The following is a 12,280-nucleotide window of genomic DNA, read 5'->3' on the forward strand; positions in this document are numbered from 1 at the left end:
ATCCTAGGGTAGGTGATTGCTAACTAGGCAAGTCAACCTAAGTAAGAGACACTGCCGGGTCCCAGGCCTGTTTTGTTCCATGGGTTCCTGTGGTGCCCCTCTCACCCCTGATTAGAGCACCCAACTAGCAGTTGTGGGACAGGCTGGCCTGCAACCTGGGAGGGGATTGGGGCCACAAAGCCCCCCCCCCAGACAATGGCAGTGAATCAATAGATTCAATTTCCTTTCATGGGAATCCAAACTGGAAAGGGTAAATGACCAAAGGACAGATAATGGCTGGTGGAAAGCCCTGGGAAAACAAATCTGGTTCAAATCGGGAAATACGGAGAGAATCAGTCAAGGAGAAGCAGAAGTTGAAAAAAAACGGCCTGGGAGCTGTCATGAGGGGCACTGGCAAGTCCGAGTTAAGAGAAAGTCAGCACTAGGAAATAAAGAGCGATTCTCAACCTACTGCAAATCAGAACTACCTCGGGTATTTTAAAAATCCCCATACCTGGTCCCTCCCAGGTCTAAGAGACCAGCTAGTGAGGGGTGGGGAGAGTGGATTCCAGAGCCCAAGTTAAAGACAGACTGCCTTAGTGGCCCAGGAGTCGGGACCCACCCCCCGCCCCAGACCCCTCACCTCTGCCCCCAGACGGGTGAGGCCAGCCCTGCCCACCCCCTTTTCCCTCTAGGGAGCTGCTGCACAGGGGGCAGTTGGCCAGCTCACCTCCGCCCCCACCGTCTAGGCGGAGCCACCCCCAGGCCCCTAATTGCGCAGAGTAAAGCGTGGCAGTGCGCGACGCCCCCGAGCCAGGTGCAGCCCCGACCTAACCTGGGCGGAGGGCACGCTGCCCTGGGCGGGATCCGCCCCGGGATCCAGGTCAAAGAGCAGGGCCTCCACCAGCCGCGACGCTCTCCGGGGAGCAGGGCCGGCCCGCCTTCCCGCCCTGCGCTTCCTCGCGACGACTCAGACACGCCGGCCGGCGCACGGCGGAGACTCGGGCTGGGGTCCGCGGCCACGGTTCCGCGCCGCCGAAGACCCAGTTCCCCCCACCCCAACCTCTGCGGGGCTCCCGGCTGCCCTCGCCCGGCCGGCGGGGTCTCTGCTGCTCGCCCGGCGAGCCACGCTTTGGACGCCTTTTTATTTGCATTTGTTGGTGGGGTGAAGTCTGCCATTAGGCACCTCATTTCACGGAACTGATCTCTTAGGCTGTGGTAAAATACCCTGACACTGTGAATTAATTTTTTTAAATTAATTACTTTATTTATTTTCGGCTGCATTGGGTCTTCGTTGCTGCGCGCGGGCTTTCTCTAGTTGCGGCGAGTCAGGGCTACTCTTCATTGCGGTGCGCGGGCTTCTCATTGCGGTGGCTTCTCGTTGCGGAGCACGGACTCTAGGCGCGCGGGCTTCAGTAGTTGTGGCGCACGGGCTTAGTTGCTCCGCGGCATGTGGGTCCCCTCCCCGGTCCAGGGCTCGAACATGTGTCCCTGCGTTGGCAGGCGGATTCTCAACCACTGCACACTGTGAATTTAAAAGAACATTTATGCACTTTAATTTTTTGAGGAAAATATAATATTTATTAGAGAGGCGGATAAGAGGGTACAAGTAAAAGGTGCCAGATGGTTTCATTTCTTTTAGAATAAGAATAAAAACAAACAATCATGTTGACCTTTATTCAAACAGTTTATTCAGAACCCAAGTGTCTGTAACAGTCTCATGTGTCTCATCCAGCAGGCAGCCTCCCCAGCAGTTATGAAAATAAAAAGGTCGTTAGGGAGCAGAATAATCAGCTAAACAAATGGATAAAAGAGTAAAAAGTTAAAACAACTGAAGTTCAAGTAATCACTTTAGGTTTTTGTTTTTGTTTTTTATAAGCAGTTTTTAGAACAGTTTATATTGAATATAACTGTTTTTAGAACAGCTTTAGATTTACAGAAAAAAATGAGATAGTATGGAGAGTTCCTCTGTACCCCAGTTTCCCCTATTATTAACAGCTTACATTATTATGGCACATTTGTTAGTAAACCCCAATACTGATACAGTATTACAAAATAAAGCCCGGAGTTTATTCCGATTTCCATCGTTTTCCATAACGTCTTACCCAGGGATCCCCTCCACAGCACCACATTACTTTCAGTCGTACCGTCGCCTTAGGCTCCTCTCCCTCAAGACAGTTTCTCATAATTTCCTTGTTTTTGGTGACTCTTTAAATAGCAGTATATTCTGTGGGGCGAATTACAGATGTGTTTGATTGAAAGCACTTTTAAAAACAAAAACAAAACCACAAAAGGAGTCATAATCCAGTTGGCCAATTGAAAGTTATTCTAAACATTTTGGCAAACATTAAATAATCACATGTTAGACACCACACCGAAAAAGTGCCCTAGCATTATTAAAAAGAAAACAAGTGCCCTGAGTTTTGGACCTCAGGAAGTAACAGCTTCACCCAAACAGGAGGAGTTTAAAGAAATGCATTGTCTGGGGTGAGGTTTGGTAGATTTATAAACAAGGTTAGGGAGGAAAGACTTCAACACACACATTATTAACCTGTAAGTGAAACGGCAGAACACGTTTCGGGGCTTAGTAGAGCATAGGTTCTTCTGTCTCCGCGCAGAAAGAATTCAGTGAGAGGCAGAATGACAGGTAAGGAAAGAGTTTATTAGACTAGGACCCTTGTGAGGGGGTACAAGCAGGCAGGCAAGGGAGTGCCACTCCGAAAGCTAGGCGGGCTACATTTTTATAATCAAAGGAAAAGCGGGGAGAGAAAGAAGACCACCTTCTTCCTCATTCTTTTTTTTTTTTTTTTTAAGAAGTTTGAACACTAAGACCTTGAGCTCTTAGCGGTCTTCTCTCTCCTAGGGGCATTTGCTTTTTTTTTTTTTTTTAATTTTATTTATTTATTTTTGGCTGTGTTGGATCTTCGTTTCTGTGCGAGGGCTTTCTCTAGTTGCAGCGAGCAGGGGCCACTCTTCATCGCGGTGCGCGGGCCTCTCACTATCGCGGCCTCTCTTGTTGCGGAGCACAGGCTCCAGACACGCAGGCTCAGTAGCTGTGGCTCACGGGCCTAGTTGCTCCGCGGCATGTGGGATCCTCCCAGACCAGGGCTCGAACCCGTGTCCCCTGCATTGGCAGGCAGATTCTCAACCACTGCGCCACCAGGGAAGCCCCTTCCTCATACTTGAGTAGATGTCAAACTTCCATCATCAGCTCCTCCTCCATGTCGGGTGGGGGAGTTTTCTTGTCCCTACATGGTCAAACTGGGACTGTCATGGCACAATGGAAATGGCAAAAAGGCAGTAACATAAAATATGGTAAATCATCTCAGGTATAATGTCATCTTTTCTCTATATTTTTGTTTTTAATATGCTCAAAGGAGCATGTCCTAGGACTCATTAACTTACTGACCTCACTGGGCAGGACGTAGGTCTCAGTTCACCATTGTTTTATTGTTTGGGGGCATGTCTCATGCTTCTGTTGCATGGTTTTGTTGCTAAGCAAGCCTGCCTTCTTGAGTGATCATTAACTTACAGGGTTCTCCCATACTTTTTTTTCTACTTACAATCTCCTAGTGGGATTAACTATATTTAATCACCTACTTTGTCCCTTCACTGTGTCCCTATCATAAGTGTGTTATTATTAGCCTGTAAAATAAAGGAAGAAAACTTTATAATCAGGCTGAGATTTTTCTTCTTTTATTTAACAGAGAACTGTTGGAAGAAAAGAATGTCTTGGGTGGAAAAGGAAATTCCTGATGCTTTGGAAATTGTTCAATACTTTTTCTAATACTTCAGGCACTGACTAAAGGAACTGCAGCTACAAAATATCTTGAACTGTTTAGTCAGTGTCCCATATCTTTATCTGTTTTTGGTGTGGAGGCTACGGCTTGAAATAATGATCATAAATTTATGCACACAACACTTGCTCTATACAAACAAATCGAGCTATTTTCTGAATCAAATCTGCACAATCCTAAAGAAAAAAAAAACTTCAAAAAACAGGATGTTTTTCAAGGCAGGCTTTTTAAAAGCTAATGTTGACTTGGCCTGTTCTAGGCTTTTTCTGGTAGTTAACAATTTGGAAGTGAGCTCATAATCTGACATAAGAAGGTCAGATTATAATACCTTTGGTCTCCCATTCATTTGGTTAAATGCCAGAAGCAGTTAGTCTACTAGTTTAATGAGCATTACGGCTCATTAAAACAAATCTCCATCATTTAAGGGTCAGCTAATTTTCTTGATGCAATACTTGAAAAGGAGAACTGAAGGAAACAATCCCCTGAAGAGGTCTGGATCAAGATAGGTGGCTTTATCAATATCATGTCAGTAAAGGCATAATAATGCAAAAAAAATTTTAATTATAAAATTAAAAAAATTATATATGTAGTTGTAAGTTGGGCTGTCATTAAGTACAGTCCGCTATAGCTCACTCTGGTAGCCAGTGTAAAATGTAAGCTGACTGCAGCTAACCTACCTTGAAACACAGGCCATCCAGAGCAACAAGTATGAGTCCCTCCTGCCATTTTCTGATCCTCTGATATGAGCTTATGAAATGAGCCCATAAAGTAGAGGCAAGAAGCTAATTTTCCTATCTAAAAGTAGGAAAGACATGAATAAATATTTTTCAAAGCCAAAAAAAAAAAAGGGTATGTCTCAACCTGACACCTTCCTTCTGACCCATTTATAGCTGGGTCTTTATTGAGCATCATCAAACACTGGATTTGGTGGCTGACTATGCATGTGACCAGTTTCACTATCCACCCTCCTGCTTCAGTGCCAATTTAAGAATGCAAATCCTATGTGGCCAGATTTCTTTAAAGATGGTGAGAAATGTTTATTTTATTCTGGCTGAAGTTAATCACATTTTCTGAAGTGGGCCCTTACATTTACTACTTTTTTAAAAATTCGGTAAACTAAAAATTTAGATCTTAAAGATGGGAATGATTGAAAAATCTACCCTTTGGAAACAGTATGCTGTGCTCTTAGTCTGTGTATGACTGTAGTTATCACCACACTGCATTCAAATTATAGCCCAGCCTGGGGAAGTGTGAGCTGAATACAGCTGCTCCTGCCACCAAACCTCCAGCTGAAACAGAACCTAGGTGACTGAGAAGTGGACACGTGCTCTTTTCATGTAAGTGTGTCTGTACATCACTAGAATATCTGATCTGCAATTGGTGGAGAGCTCAACTGGTGCCATATGTAAAAATCAACAGGTTAATTGACCAAACTTTTACAGATTTCAATTAGTTGTTTGGGATCAAATAGGCTGGGATAATCATGATGAACTAGCCATGATCTTAACCACATTTAAGCGTTTAGTACCAATATAAGTATTTTCTTATTTACTTCTTTACTCAAGTAGGGTGAGATTTTATTTTGTTCATGATTTCCTCTAAGTGAGCAGTGGTAAAGTTTAACAAACTAGCATGGTTCAATTTATTAAGTTACAAAATGTAACATTAGAATATGCTTCAATTTGTGGCAGACACTGTATATGAAGAAGAGATCAGGGCTTCCCTGGTGGCACAGCGGTTGAGAATCCGCCTGCCAATGCAGAGGACACGGGTTCGAGCCCTAGTCTGGGAAGATCCCACATGCCACAGAGTAAGTAAGCCCGTGCGCCACAACTACTGAGCCTGCGCGCCTAGAGCCCGTGCTCCACAGCAAGAGAAGCCACTGCAATGAGAAGCCCGCACACCGCAACGAAGAGTAGCCCCCGCTGGCCACAACTGGAGAAAAGCCCGCGCACAGCAACTAAGACCCAGCGCAGCCAAAATAAATAAATAAACTAATTAATTAAAAGAAGAGATCAGGAGAGAGCAGAAGCACCCTCAAGATGCTGTGCTCTTTGATTCAGAAATAATGGTGAGAAGGTAGAATCCAACTTTTTTGTTATTTATAGATGCTGCCAAAGGAAGAAATGTTTATCAGATTTCAAATAATGTAAGTTGTAAATTGGTAGTTGGCAGCTTTGAACATAAAACTTCAACTTAGCAGGAGAAACCTGACTAAGTCAAAACTCAAGGAAAGGAAAGTCAAGGAAAATTCAGGGGTATGATGCCTAAAAGCTCACTATGTGGCTGTATAAAAATATGTATTGTGGTGCTATCTAACCATCCAGTACTTTGAAGAACTTCCTGTAATAGTCACAGTTGTGGGTAGAAACAACTGTGTTTCAACAAACTCCAGTGTTGTTGAGATTTTTTTTTTAAGTTTTTAAAGTAATATTAAATACGGGCATACCTTGTTTTATCTCTCCACTTTATTGTGCTTCACAGACACTGCATTATTAGCAAATTGAAGGTTTGTCGCAACCCTGCATTGAGAAAATCTATAGGCACGATTTTCCTAACAACATTTGCTCACTTTGTGTCTCTGTGTCACATTTTAGTAGTTCTTGCAATATTTCAAAATTTTTCATTATTACTATATTTGTTATGCTGACCTGTGATTACTGTGATCCTTGATGTTACTATTTTAAAAAAAATTTTATTGGGAGTATAGTTGATTTAAAATATTGTGTTAGCTTCTGCTGTGCAGCAAAGTGAATCAGTTATAGATATACATATATCCACTCTTTTAAAAATTCTTTTCCAATATAGGTCATTACAGAGTATTGAGAAGAGTTCCCTGTGCTATACAATATGTCCTTATTAGTTATCTATTTTATATAGTAGTGTGTGTATGTCAATCACAATCTCCCAATTTATCCCTCCCCCCTTTCCCTCCTGGTAACCATAAGTTTGTTTTCTACATCCGTTACTCTTCTTCTGTTTTGTAAATAAGTTCATTTGTACCCTTTTTTTAAGATTCCACATATAAGAGATATCATATGATATTTGGTTTTCTCTGACTTACTTCACTCAGTATGACAATCTCTAGATCCATCCATGTTGCTGCAAATGACATTATTTCATTCTTTTTTATGGCTGAGTTGATGTTACTATTGTAATTGCTTTGGGGAGCCACGAACTGCACCCATTTAAGACAGCAAACTAAGAAAACTAAATGTTGTGTGTCTTCTGACTGCTCCACCTACCGGCTGTTCCCTGTCTCTCTCCCTCTCCTTGGTCCTCCCTATTCCGAGACACAACAATATTGAAGTTAGACCAGTTAATAACCCTACGGTGGCCTCTAAGTGTTCAAGTGAAAGGCAGAGTCACACATCTCTCACTTTAAATCAAAAGCTAGAGATGATTAAGTTTAGTGAGGAAGACATGCCAAAACCCAAGATAGGCTGAAAGCTGGGCCTCTTGTGCCAGTTAGCCAAGTTGTGAATGCAAAGGCAAAGTTCTTGAAGGAAATTGAAAGTGCTACTCCAGTGAACACACAAATGATAAGAAAGTGAAACAGCCTTATTCTGATATGGAGAAAGTTTTAGCGGTCTGGATAGAAGATCAAACCAGCCACAACATTCCCTTAAAACAAAGCCTAATCCAGAGCAAGGCCCTAACCGTCTTCAATTCTATGAAAGCTGAGAGAAGTGAGGAAGCTGCAGAAGAAAAGTTTGAAGCTAGCAGAGGTTGGTTCAGGAGGTTTAAGGAAAGAAATCATCTCCATAATATAAAAGTGCAAGGGGAAGCAGCAAGTGCTGACGTAGAAGCTACAGCAAGTTATCCAGATCTAGCTAAGATAATTCATAAAGGTGGCTACACCAAACAACAGATTTTCAGTGTAAATGAAACAGTCTTCTATTGGAAGAAGATGCCATTTAGGACTTTCATAGCTAGAGAGGAGAAATCAATGCCTAGTTTCAGAGCTTCAAAGACTCTCTTGCTAGGGGCTAATGCATCTGGTGGCTTTATGGTGAAACCAGTGCTCATTTACCATTCTGAAAATCCTAGGGTCCTTAAGAATTATGCTAGATCTACTCTGCCTGTGCTCTGCAAATGGAACAACAAAGCCTGGATGACAGCACAGCTATTTACTACATGGTTTCCTGAATATTTTAGGCCCACTGTTGAAACCAACTGCTATTTAAAAAAAAATAGATTCCTTTCAAGATATTATTATTCATTGACAATACATGTGGTCACCCAAGAACTCTGATGGAGATGTACAATGAGATTAATGCTTTTTTCATGCCTGCTAACACAGCATCCATTCTGCAGTCCACGGATCAAGGGGTAATTTTGACTCTCAAGTGTTAGTATTTAAGAAATACATTTTGCATTTTGTTAGGCATAGTTGATTTTAACTAAACAAGAGAAACTTGGCAATATCTATTAAAATTAAAATTCAGATAGAAAAAGAGGATTGCATTTTGTAAGGCTATAGCTGCCATAGATAGTGATTCCTCTGATGGATCTGGGCGAAGTCATTTGAAAACCCTCTGAATTGGAAAGGATTCACCATTCTAGATGCCATTAAGAACATTCATGATTCATGGGAAGAGGTCAAAATATCAATATTAATGGGAGTTTGGAAGAAGTTGATTCCAACCCTCACAGGTGATTTTGAGGGGTTCAAGACTTTCATGGAGGAAACAACGGCAGATGTGGTGGAAAGAGCAAGAGAACTAGAATTAGAAGTGGAGCCTGAGGATGTGACTGAATTGCTGTAATGTCATGATAAAACTTTTCACAGATGAGGAGTTGCTTCTTATTGATGAGCAAAGAAAGTGGTTTCTTGAGATGGAACCTACTCCTGGTGAAGATCTGTAAAGATTCTTGAGATAACAGCAAAGAATCTAGAATATTACACAGACTTAGTTGATTGATAAAGCAACAGCAGGTTTGAGAGAATTGACTCCAATTTTGAAAGAAGTTCTACTGTGGATAAAATGCTACCAAACAGCACAGCTACAGAGAAATTGTCCATGAAATGAAGAGTCAATTGATGTGGCACACTTCATTGTCTTATTTTAAGAAATTTCCAGAGCCACCTCAACCTTCAGCAACCACCACGCTGATCAGTCAGTAACCATCAACATTTGGGCAAGACCCTCCACCAGCAAAAAGACTGACTTGCTGAAGGCTCAGACAATGGTTAGTATTTTTTAGCAATAAAGTATTTTTAAAAATTAAGGTGTGGGACTTCCCTGGCAGTCCAGTGGTTAAGACTCTGCGCTTCCAATGCAGGGGGCGGGGGTTCGATCCCTGGTTGGGGAACTAAGATCCCACATCCCGCGCAGTGCAGCCAAAAAAAAAAAAAAAAAAATTAAGGTATATATGTTGTTCTTTCAGACATAATGCTATTGCACACTTACTACAGTATAACGTAAACATAACTTTTATATGTGCTGGGAAACCAAAGAAATTCGTGTGACTTTATTATCATATTCACTTTATTGCAGTGGTCTGGAACCAAACTTGCAATGTCTCCAAGGTATGCCTGTATACATCTTAGCACCTTTGGCATTTTTGTCCAAATAGACTTTGACAAATAAAGTAGGAATATAACCCTTTTCATCTTCATTTCTCCAAATGCAGAATCACCTTCATTTTCCTCTATAACATACAATGTTTCTGCTTCAACTGCTGAAAGAATTCCTTCATTCTGATCTTCAAATACGTAGAGAGTTTTACAAGTCCCTGTGGGGGGGGGGGGGAAGATGTTCCTTGTCATCGAATTTATTACTAAAAGTCATGACCAGACCTGCACCTCACTCTCCTGACTTTGCTCCTCTGTGTAACTGGTGTCTGTATTCTTCCAGTCTTGTGCACAGTTATTTGGGACTGAGATTTTTGTGCATTACACTCCGTGGTCAGACCTCTTCACTTGGTGCTGGGAGCCTGCCTTCAACCTCAGCCAGCCAGACTACAAGGTTCTGGGCCTCTCGTCACAGTTTTCCTACGTATATGTATATATGTATATGAAACTCTCTCTCTCTCTGTCTCCATATATATATATATATAGTTAATTTGTGACCCAAACTGGCTGGGTCTCCCATTTGAGGATTCTTTAGCCAGTCACTCTTCATCTTTGTTATACCATCTCTGATCCATCTCCATCTGGATTTCTTTATTTAATTCATTGACTTTCTTTATATAGCTTTTTCCTTCTTTGTTGAGATGAAAGATTGCTGAAACCCTCTGGTGTTGCCCTCCCCACCCCCCAACCATGCTTTAGGTTTTTAAAGTGAATTTGGGGTTTGAAGATCATGAACTCATTGAAGCAATGAGTTCCCTTTACTGTGTGGGAGACATTTATTTTTATGAACAGCCATAACTTTCCTTTGGATTTGCTATCAGATTTGACCTCTGTTTTGTCTACTCTGGAATTTTAAACACTATGATCAGACACAGTACACTTCATTGGCTGAGTGTCTTCCTCAGATGTCTCCAGGAGGCTCAAACTCTGACTTGAAAGTTTCTGTTACCAACTATGACATTTATCCGATCATTGATTCAGCTGCCTTAACTATGGTATCCAAGCATTTCCCACTGATTACTATTGCCTGTTGATCAACATCTGCGTGTCTTCATTGATCCTCCAATTCTCACTGTCCTTCTTTCTTCCATCTCTTGTATTTTCTGAAGGATGTTGGATATATGAGGATGGTAATATTCATGCAGGTCCTGGTCCAATTTCTTGAAGACTTGGTGAGTAATCTGCTTTGCTGTCCTCTGCTATTGACGACACTTTTGAGTTTGTTGGTGTGCCTTTTCAGCATGATTTTTTTTTTTTTTCCAAAATACTGCTGTGTTCTGTCAGTCTTTTGGAATCTCACACATACTGTCGTTTACTTGATTTACGTTGCTTCCAGCAAGTGTCTACCGGTGGCTCTCTTCTGCGCATCACGAAAAGCGCGATTTCCACTCGTGCTCTGGTCTTGAACACAGCCCGCTAACTCCACGGTGACCTGTGAGGACAAGTTCTCCCAGGTAAATTCATGGTGCCCAGCGTGACCGCTCATTTCGCTCACAGGGTGGGAAGAAACGCTTTACGTGACGAATATACTTGTATTCTTCCTCCTTCCAGTTCTTTTTAGGTTGGTATTTCTTCAAAAGATTCCTGAGTTGCTTTGTAAAGCTGAGTTCAATCTCTGTCGTTTCCCTGACAAATGTGATGTATTTCTCAAGAATACCAATTCCTCACTGCTTGTGTTTTCCTAAGTCGAACGGATCCCCGAGCTCGGTGCCCGAGTCCGGGCGCAGAGGCGGTTAGAGGCTCCCCGCTGCGGGCACGCCGCCCGCGTCCTGCTGGGTCTCCCCCACGGCCCCCCCTCCCGGTAGATCCGCACCAAGATCGCTCCACCCACCGCCCGCCGAGGGCTCTTGTATGCTTTAGTTTGTAAATGACCGGGATGTTCTCCCGAGTCCGGAAGCGCGCGCTCAAGCTTTGTCCAGGCGAATGGCGCACAGGCCCGGAGGGAAAGACCGAGGGGTACGGACGTCTCCTGTCAACGCTACCCTTGCCCTGGCCCTAGCAGGATGGAGCGCCCCAGAGGGAGGTCCGACGGGTCTCTGGGATGCAGCATCCTCGGAGGAGCCCGGAGGTCCAAGAGGCCCTTTCATGTAAGAAAGGAGGCGGCCCATGGGTGGTCCCAGAGCGCTTCTGGTAACAGGGCCCCTGGAACACTATTGGGCCTTCCTGCTGGCACCTCAAGCCTGACCTACCTCTGCCTCCTCATTCCATTCTCTGTCGGCCACCCATAAACCAGACTGTACCGCCCAACCTTCTCGCCCTCTTCTGGTAGAGGTGGACCAGACACATTCAGTCCATACGGGCAAAATAAATGTTAAGCAAAGCCAAGCATAGAATGGAATGCCATCATCTGAGAATTAACTTCAGAGATAATTAACGTCAGTAATCTGATATTTTATGGTTAAAAATTCAACTAAAAAACTTAAAATTATATACTAGGTTGTACAGACAATATCTCAGATGTATCAGGCTTAGATCGTTCCTGTGGTCCTTATGTTACACATTTGTGGAATGAAAAAATGTTTATGTTCACGTCATGCTATCGCATCATTGTTATCATTAACTTTAATTCACGAAGGAGATTTTTCAGTAAAATTTTCTAGAGGGAACTTTGTTCCTAGGATTCGTAGCTTGAATAGACATTTAAAAAACCCTTTGTTTTTTGCTAAAAATATAGTTGGCAGACTATAAGCTATCTTTTGTTTGTTTAAAATTTTAGCTTCCTCAAAAAGCCAGAAAAAGAACTACAAAATTAACCAAATAAAGAACACGGAAGGAAATGATAAGCATAAAAGCATAAATTAATGAAGTAGGAAACAAAAGATAGTGAAAATAATAAATCAAAATGCTGGTTCTTTTGGAAAAAATTAACAAGATCAACAAACCAGTAGCTAAACTAATTAAGAAAAAAGGGAAGAAAGCACAAAAA

General features: G+C 42.5%; 1 long non-coding RNA gene across 1 annotated transcript; it reads right to left on the reverse strand.

Annotated features, from left to right (window-relative positions):
* Positions 1–729: 729 nt before the first annotated feature.
* LOC309643980 lies at positions 730–11,578 on the reverse strand. The gene is made up of 3 exons (XR_014254174.1): positions 11,544–11,578; positions 4,454–4,571; positions 730–2,206 (listed from the first exon to the last, which is right to left on the reverse strand). It is a non-coding gene; the product is annotated as an uncharacterized lncRNA (long non-coding RNA).
* Positions 11,579–12,280: the final 702 nt, after the last annotated feature.

Source organism: Balaenoptera physalus, assembly GCF_965194825.1.
Source record: "Balaenoptera physalus genome assembly, chromosome: 15".
Classification (NCBI taxonomy): domain Eukaryota; kingdom Metazoa; phylum Chordata; class Mammalia; order Artiodactyla; family Balaenopteridae; genus Balaenoptera; species Balaenoptera physalus.